At 39.3% G+C, this 18,438-nt stretch overlaps 1 long non-coding RNA gene across 1 annotated transcript; it reads left to right on the forward strand.

Moving 5' to 3' along the window:
* Positions 1–17,081: 17,081 nt before the first annotated feature.
* Positions 17,082–17,880, forward strand: LOC113084453 (uncharacterized). The gene is made up of 2 exons (XR_003283745.1): positions 17,082–17,254; positions 17,813–17,880. It is a non-coding gene; the product is annotated as an uncharacterized LOC113084453 (long non-coding RNA).
* Positions 17,881–18,438: the final 558 nt, after the last annotated feature.

Here is an 18,438-nt window from a genome sequence, read left to right on the forward strand (position 1 = left end):
AAGTCAAACTTACTGAAATATAGACAACACATATATGATCAATCCCAGTGAAACTAACCATGTCTCTACAACAGAGCATCACCAAACTATAGTTTTTCAAATCTGGTCAAGCAGCTAGTTGAAAATACACGCTCGAGACAGATTAAATAAATAAAAAGTTTGTGTGCTTATATTTCTATTATTACGGTCATTTCAGGAACAACACACACACACACACACACAGAGAGAGAGAGAGAGAGAGAGAGAGATTTGAATTTTAACACACCTTTATTACAACTACCCTAAACTAATACAATCAGTTCCTACCTACAGGAGTACAAAAATACAAACACATTCAAATATATCAAATATACAAATAAATATCCATAAAAAACTAATTCCAAAATACAAGCAAACTGTAAACTCTCATTAAATATTTCACACAGAGCCCCCTAATAACACCAAATCAATTCAAAAGACATAAGATCCCCCATAGCATTATCATACAGAAAATCTATTAAAATTCTAGATTTTACTAGGTTAAGAAACACAATTTGCAAATTAACACTTGAGTTGCGTTCAATTCTTATTTTTCTAGTGTCATATATCGCCTTCTTCACTTGACCCAATAAAAAGTTCAGTAATTGGCAACAAAATCGACGTCTCCGGATGTATTTAAATCCACAAATAAACATTTCCAAAGATAAAATCTCTTCAAAGCGACCAAATAAATTCTTTAAAACCTGAAACAATGGTACAAGCCTGATACAATGCACAAAAGCATGAAAAATGTTCTCCTTCTGAAAACAAAAAGGGCATTCAGCGCTAGTATCATGGTTTATAACTGAAACAAGAGCGTTCACAGCAATCGCTCCATGAAGGATCCTCCATTGTAAGTCACCCACTTTTTTTGACACAGTTGATTTATATAAAGCTCGCCATTCTGGCTTGACATCCTCCCCTAGATGAAGGGCAGAACTATGAAGGTATTTTTGATTCAAATTAACTGAGCACCTGTGGCAGTGCGATTTGTAGTTGTAGAGAAAAGCCACACATGTGTATCAGTAAATTTGAAGTCACAGAGTGAAATGTTTTAAGAGTTGCAAACCTGTAGCCTTTTTTTCTCTCCCACAAACACAACACAACAGTTACACCTTCTCAAATTCTTCATTGCAGGTGCACAAATCCTATTCTACAAATCACACATTTAGAAACTCGTACGCTCACATTTTTGAAACAATTGCTGCAGTGAATGTGGTGCAAAACGCATTTACACACCCGCATCAAGAAATGTGAAGTCGTGGAGAAATGTTGAACATCCGCAAATCAGTACGTGAATTCATCAAATGAGAGTTGCACACTTGTAGAATATTTTCTCAGAATGTCTTGTATATTTTTCTAACACAAACACAAAGTACATAACTACAGCTTCTTGAATCTGCTGCGATGAATCTCAAACACTGTTTTTTCGCTTTCAAGCGACAAGTTTCGCGCTCTCCCTTTTGCACCGAGATATTTGGTTCAAAAGTGATTTGTGCATCTGTAGAGTTAGTGGGCGGGACTGTTTAGAGATTACAGAATTTCAGCCAATCAGAAGAGCTACTGAGCCAGTAGATATACGCCCCAAGCAGTTTTACGCCCCTGTTGTTCCTCATGCGTCCAGTAGGGGGAGGCTGCAGACCTATGACCTACTGTAAAATGTATTATTTATATATATTTATAAACTGTTTTTATATACAGAGATTGACTGATATATGATGTTGTGAATTTATATTAAGTTATATTTAGATATTAACCATATTCAGGCCATTAGACATACAGTACTGTGTAATCATATGGATCCTAAATGAAATATTTGCTTTACAATTCACAATTGCTCGTTATACAGCAACAGAACATGCATGTTCTACATAGCATTTTATGAAGACCAACAAAATGTAACAATTTTCTAAAGTTCCAAGGGTCATTTAAAAGAAAGACAATATTGTTGTTCACAAAAAAAAAATTATTAACACCATGACTTGGTTATTTCTTAACAGCATGACTCCTGTAGATGACTCTCCAATGGTTTGCCACTCTTCTTTAATTGTTTCTTTATCCTGCTGTCAAAGTGATCCCACTCACTGATAAAAATAAATAAAAAAGCAAAAGTTGCATAGTGGTAGAAAACAATGGTTATTTATAAATAATGGCAGGATGTCATGTTTCAATTTTTTTTTTCCTTTATAGGATCCTTACAGTACCTTGCGTCAATGACAGGTCCTCGAAGGAATTTCTCCTCAGCCTCCAAGATGGACACATCTTTCACAACAGCAAGAGCACAGATGATGGACTACCAGAGAAAGATTTATCACAGCCCAAATAAGCCAAGCATCATTTTGCTTTTTTTTTTTTTTTTTACAACAAAATCCAAAGTTCCTTTTCTATATTAAGCACAAAACTATTATTTTATAGAAATTATCTAACATTATGGATAAACTATTTGACATTAAAAACAATGTGAATATGACACCATGCAGAGCACAACTAACACACAAGACCATACCTCTGGAAAAGGGACATCCATAATGAATCTGATCTGGTCACTGTGGGTGTGTGTAGGTGTGCCATCCAAAATTGAAGTCATCTGAGTGTAGATAACATCAATTCGCTCCTGATCTTCAATGAACAATATTGATGGAACACTTGGAAAAAGTGTCAAGTCACTTTGATTGTTTTTTTTTTTTTTTTTTTGTCCATTGATGATAGACTGTGGTTAGTTAAGTTTGAGTCAGACAGAACATCTGACTCAATCAAGTACTTTTGCCTCTCGAAATAAACTGATCCATCTTTTGAATTGATATCGCTATTCTTTCTTATTTAATTGATCAATCTTTTATAAATAATAAATGTTGCATCATTACACAATACAATCAACAACAAGTACTTTAGCAGATTATTTAACATACCTCATATGTATCGCTTCAAGAAGGTCTGCTGCTATCATACATATAGATATGGTCTGCTGTTCTTATATATGACTGGGCTCATATACTAATATACTGCCTCCCCCTACTGGACGCATGAGGAACAACAGGGGCGTAAAACTGCTTGGGGCGTATATCTACTGGCTCAGTAGCTCTTCTTATTGGCTGAAATTCTGTAATCTCTAAACAGTCCCGCCCACTACCTCTACAGATGCACAAATCACTTTTGAACCAAATATCTCGGTGCAAAAGGGGAGAGCGCGAAACTTGTCGCTTGAAAGCGAAAAAAACAGTGTTTGAGCTTCATCGCAGCAGATTCAAGAAGCTGTAGCTATGTACTTTGTGTTTGTGTTAGAAAAATATACAAGACATTCTGAGAAAATATTCTACAAGTGTGCAACTCTCATTTGATGAATTCACGTACTGATTTGCGGATGTTCAACATTTCTCCACGACTTCACATTTCTTGATGCGGGTGTGTAAATGCGTTTTGCACCACATTCACTGCAGCAATTGTTTCAAAAATGTGAGCGTACGAGTTTCTAAATGTGTGATTTGTAGAATAGGATTTGTGCACCTGCAATGAAGAATTTGAGAAGGTGTAACTGTTGTGTTGTGTTTGTGGGAGAGAAAAAAAGGCTACAGGTTTGCAACTCTTAAAACATTTCACTCTGTGACTTCAAATTTACTGATACACATGTGTGGCTTTTCTCTACAACTACAAATCGCACTGCCACAGGTGCTCAGTTAATTTGAATCAAAAATACCTTCATACAGAACGCCAAGGCATATCAACTATTTTATGCAAAACTTCTTATTCAGAGTTTTGACACAGTTTGTGTAATACATTTTTCCAGACACTGGATTAGGACCCATTAACATCAACAAACTGGGTTGTAAGAAAATACCTTCACATTCTTCAAAATCAGTCAACAGATACAAATCAGGAAAAGGGTCTTTACAATCTAGAGTAATTGACCCTTTAGAATAATCTTCCAGCAGTTTAACTTCTTTTGACATAAGTGCTGACTTCCATTTTTCAAGTAATAAAGCTGTTTTGCGTTTCGTTTTTAACCCCAAATGTCTGACGACTGCATCAACTTTCTCAAAGTCCAGTCGAGCCAGTTTAAATAATTGTCCATGTGTTAAAACTCCAGCATTAAGAAGAATATCACAAATTCCAGGGAGTATTTTTTAATCTGATATGTCCAAGCACGATCCATAAACCAGAGGTTTTTGTAGCAGCCAATGAAGAGAAGTCACAGAGCTGGGTCTCTGCACCTTGAACAAAGACCAAACTTTAAATAGGTTCCTATAAAAAATTGGCAACTTAGACAAGTCCATCTTTTGCGGATTCAACCAGAACAAAGACCTCTCAAAGTTTAGATCTCTGAAATCTCGCAAAATAACACAAGCAGCATGTTTCCAGTTTGAGTCCACTGGTCCAGTCAACAACCTTTGAGCAAGTCTAAAAGCTGCTATTCTGCTTTGTATGTGCATTAAACCATGTCCTCCTACTTCTTTGGGTAAATATAGAATGGGTTTCGGCACCCAATGCATCTTGTCCCAAAAAAATCTACTAAAAAGATTGTAAATCTCGTGGAGGATCCACACAATTAAAACGATGCCATAGAGCAGATGCAATTAAATTGTTTATGATCAATACTCGACCTTTATATGACATTTTAGGGAGAAAAGATTTTCATTTATTAAGGCGACCTTTAAACTTCTCCTTTTTCATAAACATTTCATCCCCTAAAAACACTCCCAAATATTGTAAGCCTTCCTTGGTGAAGGATAAACCTTCTGGAAGTTTTGGTTCCATATTGACCCAGCTTCCAACCAATATTGCTTTACCCTTGGACCAATTTACTTTTGTAGCAGAAATGTTTTGAAAATTTTTCAGGATCTCCAACAACACATTTACATCTCTCTGTCCATTAACTAAAATACCAACGTCGTCAGCATATGCTGATAACTTAAAATCATTTTTACAACATGGGACATGTACTCCAGACACTTGTGCTCTTAATTTATTTAAGAGGGGCTCTATAGCCAAAGTATACAGCATTCCAGACAAAGCACAGCCTTGCCTGATACCTCTCGACACTTTAAAAGGGGCACACAAATTTCCATTAATTTTTAGAATACTTTCAACATCATTGTACAACACTTTTATCAAAGAAATAAAATCATTACTAAAACCAAAAGCTGTTAAAACATTCCATAAGTACAAGTGTTCCACTCTGCCAAACGCTTTTTCCTTGGTCGATGGACACAAGGCCAAAGTTCAGTTTTAGGTTTTTACCTATATCTAAAATATCCCTAATAAAGGAAATATTTTGAAAAATTTGTCTCCCTGGAAACACAGTACGTCTGATCAGGATGAATAATTTGACTTATAACTTCACTTAATCTACTAGCCAAAACTTTGGAAAGTAATTTATAATCTGTACATAACAAGCTCACAGGTCTCCAATTTTTTATCTCATTTAGATCACCTTTCTTTGGCAGTAATGTGAGAATACTTATTCTACAACTTAAAGGTAGTTGTCCATTGACCAAACTATCATTTATTACGTGCAATAAATCTGGGCTCACCTCTGTCCAAAACATCTTATAGAATTCTACTGGTAGCCCATCTATTCCAGGTACTTTACCACCTTCCATACACTCTAAAAAACGCTGGGTTGTTTTTTCAACCCAACTGCTGGGTTGAGGCCGTTGGATAGGACTTTGGGATGTTTTAACCCAAGTTTGGGTTGAAAATAAGTCTCTTTTTTAACCCAGCGGTCTGGGTTGAGGACACGGACGTGAAGGAGAGCACGCACGTCACGTCAAAATCGTACGTCTCCAGTGCGAGCAGCCGCCATTTTCTCAGCTTGAAAGAAGCGAGAAGTGAGTGAAAGACTATGGTAAGTAAATGTTCAAAATGTAAAGTTATCTTTTATTGTTTACCCGGTTGTATGAAAGGCGGAAGGTTTTATGAAAGGCGGAAACAAAGGAGCTTAACGTTATATATATATATTTTTTTTAAAACGGAGCGTTTTTCGCCTCAGACACGGAGGTCTTAACTGCCTCATGTAACGTTACTGAACGGAGGATGTACTTTTAATATAACGTCTGTGAATGTATTTTGTCATATTTACATAAGATTTTACATTATCTGTTCTCTTTGAGGCGTTAACAGACGGTTATGGTCACGGTTACGCTCATGTGAATTTGTCTTTTTTTTTCGCGGTTAAACTGAATGTATGTTTGTCTCCTAAAGGAAAAGGCATTGTGTAGTAAAGACTAGCATAATTATTTTGAGGCTGTTGAAGTGGTTACTGTTAAAAGTATGTTTTACATGTAATATTTCTTCTCGAGCTCCTGTCTTCATTGTCCTCGCGCTGAAGAGTTAAAGACACAGAAGCTGTTTGTGTGAGGAGTCACAGACCTGTGTGAGGATGAGGAGGAGGTGTTCTTCTGAAGAGAGGGACAGACGGTTTAAGGAGAGTAAACTTCAGAATAACATCAAGTTATCTTTATTTGTACTAAGACTAAAATAATATGTTTTTTTAGATGCTGAAATCCAGAGACAAGATAACTTCATTTTTTTTTGAGACTGATGTAAGTTAAGTTAATTTTATTTTTTAGAAAATTAATGTTTCTGTTGTGTCCTGCCTGTTTACTTCACATTTTGATGAAACAACAGTGTGATTTTATATATATATTAGTGCTGTCAAAATTAGCGCGTTAGCGCATTCGATTAATTTGAAATATTTAACGCATTTAAAAAAAATAACGCAATTAACGCGGTTGCAGTTTTTTTTATTTCCAGTTGTGGCCTATGTGTGTTCAAGGTGCAAAGAAATATGGATAAGACCAAGGAAGGACTTTTAGACGGAAAGTTTCAGTATAAAACTCTGCCGGATTACTCTTCAGTCTGCCACAAGAAACATTACTCTTCATTCAGTCTGCCACAAGAAACAGCAACATTAAAATCATGAACTCAAATGTCATTGTTTAAAAAAAAAAAAAAAAAAAACAATGACTGTAACAGTGCGTAAATCAGACCTTTCTGTAACGCTAACGTTAATAAGCTTAAACGAAAATAACGAAATAATTGTGTAGCGGAGTATTTTTGTACACAGTACCCGCGAACTGTCAATCACTCCTGTGCGCGTGCATCACTGTCCTCCTCAGCTGCAGCAACTTGCGCTCTCTCTCTTCATCAAGCTTTAAAACAAAAAGGGGACAAAAAGATCATATTGTCTTTGTGCATAGGCTATAGATTAATTAGATAAATGAATATCTAAATTTGTGCCTTGCCGTCTACGGTATTTTTTTAGAACTTAGAAAAAAGATGCTGCAGCCAATGAACCGCCAGCGGGGGCTGCAGGACGACTCAACCTCCGCAGACAGTTTTTAATGTTTATCAGACAATAAATACTCAAGATTTTGCTTTAGTATAACTCACAACGAGTTTCACACACCTTCTCCGGCCACGTTGAGTTGTTGACACTTAACAGTGGGAAAAGCAACACATGCGCTATTCACTTGTATAACTTATGGGTAATGTAGTTTCTGCTCTGGGTGGGATGAATCAGGAAGCTTGCATTGTGAAGGGCGCTCTGAAAATCGGCAGTGCAGGTAAAAGATTAAAACCTCTATTAAAACAGATGTCCAAATGAGCGTACCGGTACGCTACAAGCACGTTCTGGGCGCATGGAGAGGTGGCGATACGCTCAAGAGCTATATTTGGAAGTGGCGGTACTGAGTACCTGTGAATACTGGCCCACTTAAAGCACTGGCAATGACTATACTTTGGAATTTTTTGCAGTCCACTTAGAATTCAACATGGAAATTTTTGTTTTTTATTGGCATTGATTGTTTTGAAATTCAAATGGTACTTACATGCCTGTGTTTTTATTTCTGTAATAAATATGGCTTTCAAGCCAACAGTTAATTTGGAGGATATTGATGATTTATTGCAGGTATGTTGTTTACATGAGAAAATCTGTGTTACAAGTTAAACAAAAATTCCAATAAACAATCATATTTTGAATTTAAATAGTTTCTTTGTCTTGAGTTTACATTAATTATTTTACATTTTACATTTACATATCCAAAAAGTTTCAGTCTTTTAATTGCGATTAATCGCGATTAATTTTTACAAATTGTGCGATTAATTAGTTATTTTTTTTAATCGATTGACAGCACTAATATATATATATATATATATATATATATATATATATATATATATATATATATATGTATGTATGTATATGTGTATATGTGTATGTATATGTTTATATTTTATTGAAACCATTGATGTCCCTCTTTGCAGAACTCAAACTAACTGGAGTTAAGGACACACAAGTGTGTGTCCTTAACACACTTGTGGTGGAGGTGGTTTTCTCAGCTTCTTCTGAAGAGAGGGAAAGATCGTTTAAGGCAAGTAAACTTCATAATTTCATGTTATCAGTTGTTGTTGTGTTTTACTAAGAGTAAAATAATGTTTGTTTGTTTGTTTTTGTAGATGTTGAAAGCCAGAGACATGGGAGAGCATCATTCCTTTGAGATTTTATGTAAGTTATTTTTAGAAAATAAATGTTTCTGTTGTCTCCTGCCAGTTTACTTCAGATTTTGATGCAACAACAGTGTGATTACGTGCTCATTTCATTAAAACCATTGATGTCTGTGTTTTTCATTGCAGAACTCAAACCAACTTTGGAGTTGTCTTGTCTGATTTGTAGAGTCATTATTCTTGGCCTTCGCTCTTAGAGGTAAAGTTCACACAAAAAATCATTTACTTGCCCTCGAGTCATTCCAAACCTATAAGACTTGAATATATTGAAATTAATATATTTTAAATTTTCTTATTGTTATTTTGTTAATCCATTTATAGTTTAGATAATCAGTATTTTCAAGCCTCATAAATACAGAGTTATTGTAGAAGTAAATCATTCCGATATTTATATATGAATAAATCTTAAATTATATGATAGCAAACATGTATGTTCAAAATAAAATACTGGTCTCCCAGACCAGCAATGGAGGACACAAATTAAGAGAATATTAAATATATTCATATGTTTTCCAAAAAATGAGCAGAGTTTGTATGAGTCTGGAAAAACATGGGGAGAGTTGATTATGACCATTTCAATTATTTGGTGAACTAACGGTTTGAAGAGCAGCCCTCCACATACATGAACATTTGTGAGGTATGTGAATGTCATGTCTGTTTTAATGTTTCAGTAAAGAAGCTTTCTGAAAGCGATATTTATTCAAACAATATCGCATGTCCTCACACTAGTGCTGCCATTATAGACTTCATGAGAGCTGTGATAGACAGACATTAAACAACCACACAAAGTGTTGAAACTTTAAAACCGATTATTTACCTATCCTTACGGATGTGAATACACCTCTACCTGAAAATGGATAGTTTCATTAAATGTTTAATTTTTTCAAATGTGTTTCTCTTAGGCCACTGATGAAGAACAGGCGGTGACTGGGATGAATCCTGGTCAGAGAGGAGAATCTTCTTTCCCCTAAACTGATGCAGCGGTGGTTTTAAAGAAGGACACTGCCCTGGATGATGTAGAAGATGTCACATGCTGTGCTGATGGGGTTTCTTCATGATAACATCAGTTATGCTAAAGAGATCATGAAAACTGACCGTGATGCATGATCTGTATTCATGGACTATGAAACAAACTGTAAGTGTATAATTTGTAAAAACAATGTTAAATGCTTTTTCTGTGTTGTTTAGTAGAAGAGTTTACACTGTCATTTATACACATGCTCACATTCTTTCACACACACACGTCTGTTAAATGTTATAATATCGGAGTTAATATTGTGATTTATTTGTGTACTGTCATGTCTGAATAGTTGGTAAAGAACCTAACTAATTTTAAATGTATTGTATAATAGTGTTTTCGTATATTTTTATACAATATATACAATTGAACAAAGTCCAATTTGATCTTAAGTTAAATTCAACAAATTTGTAATGCTTTATGAAATGTAGCTGTTTATGCCATCCTTTTCTGCATTTCTTCTTACATGTTACTTTTTGACTTTAATAAATACTCTTGTTTTTAATAAATATTTTCCTTTTGATAATTATTTGTGTGTAAAAGTGATTTTAAAATGAACATTATTTGTAGGTTTAATGCCTAGCTCAATTTGGGTTAATTTTAACGTAGAAATGCATTGTTCCCCACATCCTTACACTCAATTGGTGGCTGCACTCCGCAAGTTCATTTACTTCCAGCAGGAGGCGCTAAGAGCGGGAGAGGTAGGTTTCTGCGGTAACGGCTGCAGAGCGGTGCTGAGCTCACAAACGCTGCCTTATCAAGCATTACATGCGAAATGATATCGAACATTTTCTAAATACAGTAGTTTTCCTTCTGAAATACATTGATAAAAAAACACCCGGTCTGGTTTTTGAAACCCTGCAATGTAGTCATTTTAAACAATAAAAAAAGCAACCCAGCAGGCTGGGTTAAATATGATAAATAACCCAGCGATGGATACGTCCCTTTTTGACCCAGCGCTGGTGTAAAAAAGGCTATGGGTTTAAATCTCTCCTTCTACATGTTGAGACATGTACATACACAGACCACTTCACCTGAGCGAATTAGCGTCCAGAAACCTTGACTACGTGATTCCCCTCGCCCTCACAGTGACTGAAGATCAGTGCAGGGGGATACAGGTCGAAGGCTTAAGTTTCTGCATTATCATTGTTTCTGGACTGTTTAAAGATCGCCTTTTGGACAAAGTGTTGTGTGTGAATGCAAAAGTAAGTTTGAATAGCTTATTATATAGTCGATGAGAGATTTATTCACGTCTGTATACAAGTTAATATGTCCGTGAGGTAACGATGTCTATGTGTATGCGTGCATTTATAATTCGCGTGTAACATTGTAAACATTGTAAGCCGTTGTTTATATTTTTATATACATATCTGGTGAGTGCTAGAGTAACATATGTTGTTATCAGTATAAGTTAAGTTCCCGTTTGAAACAGGGTTCGCTGCATTTCTTTATATCTAACGAGTATACTGTTAAAATATAACTTTCTAAGCGCATGCGCTCTCGTAGCTCAGACTGAGTGGCGCTTCATAAGCGTCCCGGCTCTAATAGGGTGTCAAGTTACAAATGTACGCTGCTTATAATATAGGAATTACAGCCTGCCTTGTATTCTACATTTCTTTTCGCAAATAATGTTCATATTGATGTTTAATTATCAAGTTTAATTTACTGTGCTGTGTTATTGCCAGTTTGTTATAATTTATTTTTACTATTATCATGTATATTATGTATATTTATGTTTATGTCTTTGGTTTATATTTTTGTAGAAAAACCACAACCACGACCAAACCATCTTTTGAGTGGTGACAATAAATGGGTTATTCCCAGAAAAGTGCATCTTCATTTCGTCTCTAATCGGACAGTCTTTGGTGGGTCAGCACCCTGATCTGGCAACTTGTGTCTTATAACACTACCAAGCAAACAAACTAATTTACATGGTCCTTCGAGCCGGAGCCTGGACTTGCCAAAGAGATAGAAGATATCACAACATGAAGAGGATGAGCCAACTGTGCGAGTCAGGAGGAAAACTGTCCTTCCCGCACGTTATGATGAGTATGATCTCACTGGATTCACCCTCCCTAAGCATGATACACAACCCATGTCACCACTCATACATTCAAGCAGACTGGCTGAAGGCGACGAAGCAGAAGAAGGCGCAAGTGGCTTTACTCCATTGTTACCAGGTTATGAAGTAGACAGTCCGCTACAGTGGTCTGGTGACGAGTATGATTCTGCATCAGAGATCATAAGGAGAGAGAATAAGGATCTCCGCATAGCCCTGCAAATGATACAGCAGGAAAGAAACACATTCCAGAACGCAAATGACCAATACATAAAGGAGCTTTCTCAGCTCAAGCAACAGATGAAGCAGCTACAAATTCAGATGGATCAACAACGTCCAGGAAATCAGCCACCTTCACCTGTTGCCCTTCCAAGGAAGCATAGCTCCAGTCGTCCTATACCTGCACCACGTGTCCAGCCACAGGCACATTCTGTGGAAATGGGAAGCAAACCTGTACCAGCTCAACGCATTAGGCTACAAATGGAGCATCAGACTCAAAACAAGTTTCAAAGCTCAACTCCAGTATCCGCCCCCATTACAAAACAGAGCGCCTCCTACCATTATATGCCACAAACGGGTCAGAGATCCGACGTGCAATATTCCCATGGAGAGGACCCATCTAATTCTACATATAGGGACTCTCAAGACACTGCCAGGCATCCACAAATACAATGCCGCTCACTTACTCCATCACCTCCGCCTGAGCAAGAACTGATGTATCGAGGTCCAACTCCTACGATCCCTGACTTCATACATCCCAACCCAAGAGAATTCTCGCGGCTGAAAATTGCTCTGGAGAATGTCCTCCCAGCTAATACAACAGAAAGATTCAAATTTCAGATACTGATGGACCATCTGAAGTTAGAGGAGGCTTTACTAATTGCTGACTCATACTGTCATTCTCAACATCCTTACACAAGAACAATGGCCGCTTTAGATCAACAGTATGGCCAGCCACATCAACTGGCTCTCCAGCGCATTGCCGAGTTAATGGATGGCCCAAGCATAGCTAGTGGAGATCAGAAGGCATTTCGTCTTTTCGCTCTTAAAGTCCGTTCACTAGTTGGCATGCTGGAGCAGTTAGGCAGGAAGGGCGCTCACGAGTTACAATGTGGTTCTCATGTGTCTCGGCTGCTTGGAAAGCTTCCCCACGACCTGAGATCAGGGTTTCGGAGGTTTGCACATCCACATCGTGTACCCATCCCTACTCCTCTGGATCTTGCAGAATGGCTGGAGTTCGAAATTGAAGTTCAAGAGGACACTACAAGGTTCGTAAGCAATCAACGCAAAGGACCCTCAACATGAACACGAGAGACTTTCAGAGACTCTAAGCCAGCCACTAAAGGCAGCACAATTTTTCTGGGTACTGAGAAGGTGAATCCTGAGTCTACACTATCTACTCCACCATCTACCAGTTCTCTGAGGCCCTACTGCCCCTACTGTGACAACAGTAAGCACTCCCTTAACAACTGCAGCAACTTCAAACGGCTTACTAAGGAGCAAAAACAAAGCTGGGTCAAAGACAATAATAGATGCTGGCATTGTGGCAGAACTCACAAGTCTGCAGAATGTAACCTGAAGATGCGCTGCAGACAGTGCAGCAGTCGACACCTTATGGTTCTGCATGACATCAGTGTTGGTAAGCCAGAGAATCCAAAGTTTGTTAAGGATGAAACTGCTGATACCAACAGCTGTCTATTCAATACCATGAATGAGATTCTCCTGATTCATAAACCGCCTACCAGCAGGAAGGTTCTACTTAAAATCAGCAAAGTGATTCTCAGAAATGGCAAGAAAAGGTTGAACGCATACGCAATCCAGGATGATGGATCGGAAAGAACTATCCTCCTTCACAGTGCAGCACAGCAGTTAGGCCTCAAAGGTCACCCTGAAGATCTCCCACTCAGAACAATCAGGCAGGAGCTACAAGTGCTCAGAGGAGCAGCAGTCTCATTTGTGATCTCACCAATTGCTCAGCCAACTAAAAGGTATTACATCAAGGTATTACATCAAGGACTGCAGTCTCATTCCCGGAAGCTGATCTCTACAGGCAAGTAGAGAAATTATGGCAGATGGACTTACTACCCTGGCGTAACGAAAAGATGTGTCTCAGATCCAAACAGGACCAAGAGGCATTGGAGCTTCTTGAAAGGAAGACAGCAAGGGTTGAAGTGGAGGGCGTCAAACGATATGCAACCCCTCTCCTGCGTGTCAAGAACATGCCTGAACTTAAAGCACCAAAAGAAGCCGTCTTGTCGCAGCTGAGGGCCACTGAAAGGAGACTAGCCAAAAATCCCCAGCAAGCAGCCGCTTATACCAAAGAGATTGCAAAACTGGTACAAGCAGGATATGTTAACAATTTACCTCAAGATGCTGTAACAGACACATTTGGCTCCTGGTACATCCCACACCACATGGTGCAGCACAATGGAAAAACAGGATAGTTTTCAACTGCTCGTTCCAATATCATGGACAAAACCTCAATGAGCTTCTGCTCCCAGGACCAGTGTTGGGGCCATCTCTACTTGCGGTGCTACTCAGATTCAGGGAACATTCCGTGGCAGTCAGCAGTGACATCAAGGGGATGTTCCACCAAGTTAGGCTGCTCCCAGAAGACAAACCACTATTGCGCTTCCTCTGGAGAGACCTAAATGCACAAGAACTACCCAGTGTGTACGAATGGCAAGTCCTTCCTTTCGGCACCACTTGCAGCCCCTGCTGCGCCGTCTTTGCACTCCAGAAACATGCCATTGATCATAACCAGCCAGGAGATGATGTCCGTAATTCTGTGCTGAAATACTTTTATGTAGATAACTGCTTACAAAGCTTCACTTCAGCAGAAGAGGCAAAATGCTTTGTTGACAGAATCAGGACCCTGCTGGCAGATGGAGGCTTTGAGTTGAGGCAGTGGTCCAGCAATGCCCCTTCAACGATAAGTCACCTGCCCCACGACACTATATCAGACAGTGCAGAACTCTGGATTTCGCAAGGCCGTACGGACATCCATGAATCAACATTGGGGCTCCTCTGGAACCATCAGTCTGATACACTCTCCCACAAATACCGTGCTAAGGACAGTTGTGAGACCACCATGCGCAACATATATAAAGTGCTGGCCAGCCAGTACGACCCGTTAGGTTACCTCATCCCGTATACCACTCGCGCCAAGATCATTGTACAACATCTGTGGGATAAAAAACGGGATTGGGATGATCCACACTTGCCTGCAGATCTGTTACAAACCTGGACTAAGTGGGAGGAGGAGCTACCAGCCCTACAAAATATTGTTCTTCCTCGGTGTTACTGTAGCCCCATCAAAGACACAGCAACGAGACATTCATGTTCTCTGTGATGCCTCCGAACGTGCATATGGCTCCGTGGCATATCTTCGAACAGAGGACCAACATGGGCAAACAGAGGTGGCTTTCCTAACAGCCAGATCCCGTGTAGCACCAAAAAAACAACAGTCTGTTCCACGACTGGAATTATGCGCTGCACTGACTGGAGCTCAACTTGCCAAAGTACTCCAAACCGAGTTGAACCTACCCATACGCCATACGATCTTGTGGACTGACTCTACCACCGTCCTCACATAGTTACAATCCGATTCATGCCGGTTCAAAGTATTTGTGGGGACTCGGGTTGCAGAGATCCAGGATCTCACAGAGAAACACAGCTGGAGATATGTACCCTCTGCATGCAATCCAGCTGATGACATCACTCGGGGAAGGTGTCTTTGTGAGCTTGGCCCAGAAAGTCACCGGTACCAAGGACCACTCTTCCTGAAAAATCCACCTAATCTGTGGCCTGAATGCCCCACTTCAAAGGAGCTAGACAATAATGAGCTTCGTAAGGTTGGTACCTGCACTCTAGTATGTTTCACATATTCTGATTTCAGTCAGTTTAAGACTCTCGAGGAGCTAATCGAGTCCATAGCTCTTCAAGGGTCTACTGATAGTAATCCCACAGCTAGTGACTACAGAAGAGCTGAGATTAGTGTTCTGCAGCAAGCACAGCAGGAATGTTTTCCATCAGACTTAGAGCAACTGAGGACTGGTAAACCACTTGCGTGCAACAGCAGACTAAGAGCATTAGCCCCAGAACTTGATGGAGAATCCCAATTAATCCGAGTCGGTGGACGTTTACGACATAGTCCCTACCTGGAGCCCAACAACATGCACCCTATTGAACTGGATCCAAGACACCCTATCACAAAACTTATCATCCAAAATTGTGATTCTAAACTTTGTCATCCAGGTCCTGAGAGGGTGTTCGCTGAACTCCGCCGTAAGTACTGGGTTCTGCGTGGAAGAGTGGCCATCAAGCGTTTGCAACGAGAGTGTGTGCAGTGTCAGAGATGGAGGAACAAACCAGAGGTGCCTAAAATGGCGGACCTTCCCCCAGCAAGACTGCGTCTTTTCAAGCCCGCCTTTTACTCCACTGGTGTGGACTGCTTCGGTCCTTACACTATTAGAACAGGTCGGCGCAGTGAGAAGAAATGGGGAATAATATTCAAATGCCTCACCACTAGAGCAGTCTACATCGACATCCTCCACAGTCTGGAAACTGACTCCTTCCTTATGGCTCTCAGGCGGTTCACAGCTAGACGGGGAAAACCCCATGAACTTCTGTCAGACCAAGGCACGAACTTCAGAGGAGGTGAGAGAGAGCTAAGGGAAGCCTTTACAGCTCTTGGCCCAGATCTGCAGAGACAATTGGCCAAACAGCAAATCAAATTTCAATTCAATCCACCAAATTCACCACACTTTGGAGGCTGTTGGGAGCGAGAAATTCGCTCTTTGAAAAACGCACTGATGGTTACTCTAGGAACTCAATCAGTAACCTTTGAGGTTCTTCAAACCGTGCTGGTAGAGATTGAGGGAATTTTGAATTCCAAACCACTGGGATATACATCATGTAATGTTTCAGATCCTGACCCTATTACTCCAAATTGCTTTCTAATGGGGCGGCCGGATGCATCACTCCCCCTGACAGTATACCCACAGTCGGAACTTATCAGTCGGCGTCGATGGCGCCACAGCCAAATTCTTGCGGACCAATTTTGGAGACATTATGTCAAATTCTACCTCCCTGGTCTTCAAGGTCGTCAAAAATGGCAAAGGGATACTCCAGACATCCAGGTTGGCACTGCGGTGCTGATCATTGACCCGCAGCTACCCAGAGCTCTCTGGCCCGTAGGGAAGGTGTCAGAAGTATACCCTGGAGCTGACACCAGAGTGAGGACAGACAAAGTTCAAGTGGGAGATAGGGCTTACACTAGACCAGTAGCACGCCTTATACAATTACCTGCCATTCCTGATTAAAGTAATTGTAAATCCAACCAATAAAATAAGCCTTTTTGTATAAGTACATATTTCCTTATGTTCCCTATGGCTGTAAAAAAGGCTATGGGTTTCTATTTTTCTAACTGTATTTAAATCTCTCCTTCTACATGTTGAGACATGTACATACACAAACCACTTCACCTGAGCGAATTAGCGTCCAGAAACCTTGACCACGTGATTCCCCCCGCCCTCACAGTGACTGAAGATCAGTGCAGGGGGATACAGGTCGAAGGCTTAAGTTTCTGCATTATCATTGTTTCTGGACTGTTTAAAGATCGCCTTTTGGACAAAGTGTTGTGTGTGAATGCAAAAGTAAGTTTGAATAGCTTATTATATAGTCGATGAGAGATTTATTCACGTCTGTATACAAGTTAATATGTCCGTGAGGTAACGATGTCTATGTGTATGCGTGCATTTATAATTCGCGTGTAACATTGTAAACATTGTAACCCGTTGTTTATATTCTTATATACATATCTGGTGAGTGCTAGAGTAACATATGTTGTTATCAGTATAAGGTAAGTTCCCGTTTGAAACAGGGTTCGCTGCATTTCTTTATATCTAACGAGTATACTGTTAAAATATAACTTTCTAAGCGCATGCGCTCTCGTAGCTCAGACTGAGTGGCGCTTCATAAGCGTCCCGGCTCTAATAGGGTGTCAAGTTACAAATGTACGCTGCTTATAATATAGGAATTACAGCCTGCCTTGTATTCTACATTTCTTTTTGCAAATAATGTTCATATTGATGTTTAATTATCAAGTGTAATTTACTGTGCTGTGTTATTGACAGTTTGTTATAATTTATTTTTACTATTATCATGTATATTATGTATATTTATGTTTATGTCTTTGGTTTATATTTTTGTAGAAAAACCACAACCACGACCAAACCATCTGTTGAGTGGTGACAATAAATGGGTTATTCCCAGAAAAGTGCATCTTCATTTCGTCTCTAATCGGACAGTCTTTGGTGGGTCAGCACCCTGATCTGGCAACTTGTGTCTTATAACACTACCAAGCAAACAAACTAATTTACAGCTGGGTTGCCAAAATAACCCAAATTGGGATGTTTTCAACCCAGCAGTTTTTAGAGTGTAGTCATCCAATCCTAACATAACATCTACTGGTAAATTTGGCTGGGTTATTTTTTAACCCAAAATGCTGGGTTGAGTCTGTTGGGTCATTTTGTTGGGTTATTTTATTTCTTTTTAAACACTTTTGGGTAGTTTAAATTTACCAGGTGTTGGGTTAACCCTGCTGGGTTGCGTCGCTGGGTTGTTTCAGGCCAGCGCTGGGTTATTTAACGCGCCTTGAAGATGTTTAAATCGCTCCCCAACTGTCATTTTGGAAGAACAACGGGGCAAAGCCACGGCTTTCAACTGTTTTAAGGTAAGTTTATTTAATTTTTTCTTTAATAATTATTATAAATTGGCAGAATTATAACTTTTTTGCGACAACAATACTGTTAAACGTCTACAGGCCAACATTATTTAC

This window comes from Carassius auratus, unplaced genomic scaffold, assembly GCF_003368295.1.
Source record: "Carassius auratus strain Wakin unplaced genomic scaffold, ASM336829v1 scaf_tig00040084, whole genome shotgun sequence".
NCBI classification, from domain to species: domain Eukaryota; kingdom Metazoa; phylum Chordata; class Actinopteri; order Cypriniformes; family Cyprinidae; genus Carassius; species Carassius auratus.